At 39.0% G+C, this 3,610-nt stretch overlaps 1 pseudogene; it reads left to right on the top strand.

Annotated features, from left to right (window-relative positions):
• Nucleotides 1–600: 600 nt before the first annotated feature.
• Nucleotides 601–3,147, top strand: LOC117305631 (annotated as a pseudogene).
• The last annotated feature ends 463 nt before the right edge of the window (nucleotides 3,148–3,610 follow it).

Genomic DNA, 3,610 nt, shown 5'->3' on the forward strand with positions numbered 1-3,610 from the left:
AAGGATTGGGTCAATAAAAAAAAAGAACAAACATCTGGGACAAGTTTGTGTCAAATCTTGCTCTATATATACATGTAATTTGTAGATCTATGCTATAGGCCTAATTGTTCAGACTTCATATAAAATAAACACTTAAAAAAAAACACTGTAACAAAACTACATGGGACTCCACATATTTAACTTTTATCATTTGAATAATACATTTCCATTTCTTTATTTACTACACACTCACACTTGACATTTAAAATGCATTAACATTTTTATTTTTATTGATGCCAGGAGTAAGGCTCTTTTTCCTGGCAGAATTAAATTGATCTCTTTGATCTGCTTTCTTTGATATCTCTAGCCATGCCTCAAAAGAAGAAAAAGGTTCCGGTCCTGCCAATAAAACCTGGCATAGCTCGACATTATTTGTTTAATAATTTTTGTGCAGTGCCTGATGATGGCAAAGTAAAGAATGGACATGTATTGCTCAACTATATTCAGAATGAACGCTCTGCCACCAAAACAATTCATAGCATCAAAGCAAAGTTTGGTATATGTGCACATTTATCGCGGGTCAATAGTTTGGTTTCCCGAAGCCTCAACAAGTTCAAAAAAATGACTCAAGATAATGAACGGAGAAAGTTTGAAGAAATCTGTAAAGCTGTGTTCTACAATCGTGAAGACCCGGCTGCAGATCCACCCAACCCACAATCTTCATCCATCCCAAAATTAAGTACACCTTCCCCTGACCCAGAACATGATGACGATCCATCTACCAGTTCCGCCATGCCTTCTCCGTCAGTACATGTTTGTACATCACCTGTATCCGACCAATCTCCTCGACTAAGGGATAGTGTTTTGACTCCAAGAAAGAAGAAACTCCAGAAAAGATTGGAATTCGCTATGAAATCTAAATGTGCTATGCAAAGTAAATACAGAGAAAACTTAAAGGAGTTAAGATTAAAGGTGAACAAAACACCAAGGAAGGTTAAACACTTACACCAAACAATAAGAAGAAAAGAAGCGACAATAACACAGTTAAGACAAACACTTTGTGAAAGCAGTTTAGCAAAACAGCTTTTAGAACCCAAGACAGAAATAAAAAGGTTGAAAAACGTCAGCAACGAATGAAGAATATCAAGCCTAAGCATCGTCCCAATAACGAAAATGAGACTAGATTAGCCAGCACAGTAAAAGATCGAGATGAAACAATAAGGAATCTGGAGAACGACAAACTAATAATACAAGAAACATATCAGCAGTTAATTTCTACTCGAAGTGAAGAAAAATCTACAAAGAGAGATGGGAAGACATATAATTTAGACACAAGGATGATGGTTTATGATGCCATTGTTAATCAAGTTCCAACCAAAAACATTCCAGTCATCATAGAGAAATTTTCACAGCGATCTGGAGTCATACTCAAGGATCTTCCTCATAGAAACACCGTGGAACAAATGGCAAGGGAGCTTGGTGTCATCTCCGACCTTCAGGCAGCAGAAATTGCCATGGTAACTAACAACTTAACACTTGGGGTTGATGCAACCACACAAGAGGGGGTACACATCAATAGCATCCATCTTACCACTACCTCAAGTTGTCAAGTAGTAGCCATCGACCAACTACCTGGCGGTACAGCTGATGACTACTCGCAGCATGTTATCAATTCAGTTGATAACACGGCAACAACATATTCAAGCTTTCATAATGCCAACTACCAAGACTCTAGAAACAAAATAATCGGTAACATTTCAAACACAATGACAGATCGGGTAGCTGTTAATCATGCCTCTATCGTAAAAATCAACGAATCATGGGACAAATCACTAAACGAACTTAACTGCCACCTTCATCCCCTAGACACAATTGCAAGCTCATGTAAATCAGCACTGAAATCTTTAGAGACCAGCAGAGGACATCTATATGGCAACGACTGTATGGCAGGCAACATTGTGCTCCAGATGAACAAACTTCGCTATAAAGATGGGAAAGGGGATCCTAAAGGGTTTACAACATTCTTAGAAGATGAGCATCTCCCAAAGGGCCTCATACCGCGTTACCGTGGCAACCGACTCCACATTCTTTTTCACATCTGCGGGAAGTTTATTGAACATCATGACATCTTCTTCAGATTTGTAACGACAGGCTCAGTATCATGTGGGGGACTTCAAGCCAGCATTCGACATGACTTCAACAATGAAATTGCCAAGCAAGAACTTCAGGTCCTTGGGCTATTCGGATAAACTTTTGTCAGGTCCCTGGATGAAGAAATTTTACACCGCATCAGACAACCAGATTGACCACATTGATGGCATCAATATTGTGAGGAGTGTGGTAATCGAACTGAAGAAAACCCAGGAAAACCCCATGAGTATCTTGGAAAGGGAGAACGATTTTCTTGGAAGCCCCCTAGATGGTACTAATTCGACGCTGATAAGCTTGAGGAAATTTCCATCGTCTGCCAACATGGTTGCAGCTTGTTCTACTGCTGTCATTGAGGTTCTAGAGAGGCAGTACAAGCGCTACTTCAACCTGGACCTGACCGAAGAGCTCAGAAGACAGACTCAATCTGCTAGGTGCCATAATATTGATGCAGAGGAGATAATGGGCATGTTCAGTGCTGCCAAGCAACGGTCACCCAATGCTACACTCTGTTATCTTTCTTCAAGAATGCGAGCGACTAAAAACCGTGTAGTACCATACCTAGACAAAATGGAGAGGAAGAGTCGAGAGAAAGTGGTTGGTTGGGCTGTGGCCATTGCAAGGAAGAAGAGAGGCAACAATCGTGAAAGACAGGTTCAAATCAGGCAGGAGATGTCTCGAAGAGCAAGTGGGAAAAGACAAAAAAGGGAACAGAAGGAGAGAAAGGCAATCGAGGCTAAGCTGAAAGGTCTTCAGCTAGATAATGTCAACAAGGAATTCCCAGAGCTGGAAAAGAGCACAGTAGCTGATCTGGTTGATATTTTGTCTGGTGGGGCTGTGGGGAGAGATATTTGCCATGTGTGGTTTGACAGTCTCTCCAACGAGAAATCAGTATATTCTGGCAGACTGGAAAAACTCAAGCGCAAGAACAGCAACTTGTATGTGGTTGCTTACTGGGACGAGAGCAGCAATGAAGCCACATGGATGCAGTCGACTACGAAATGTCCAAGTTTCAGTTAGGTGTTGACCTGATCTGTGATGATCTCAGGTTGTCCTAACCCTGTAAGTAGAAGTATACACAAACATTACAATTATGGAATGGTTAATTAAATGGTTTCCTCTTTTTAATTTTTTTTTCAAATGCTACACAAGGGAATTTAGGCAGATTTTACTTTCAAAATTGAAAAAAAAGGAAACATTAATTAATTAATTAAGTTAATTAATTAATTAATTAGACTAATTAATTAGTCAATAAATACAAACTTCAGTCAACTGTACTTTCTAAAAGCTCTCTGCTGGTATCAATGCCTTGCAATTAGTTTTGCAATTGAGGAAGTTATGAAAAAAAAGTGAAAACAATTTTTTTTTTTTTTTTTTTCTGCAAAAATCAACAAAAGCGGATTCATTTATTCAATTAAAACATACGCTAAGATTTTTAACGAATTCCCGACATTAAAAAAAGCGTAACTTATTACTTGTATGT

Source organism: Asterias rubens, unplaced genomic scaffold (assembly GCF_902459465.1).
Source record: "Asterias rubens unplaced genomic scaffold, eAstRub1.3, whole genome shotgun sequence".
Taxonomy (NCBI): Eukaryota; Metazoa; Echinodermata; class Asteroidea; order Forcipulatida; family Asteriidae; genus Asterias; species Asterias rubens.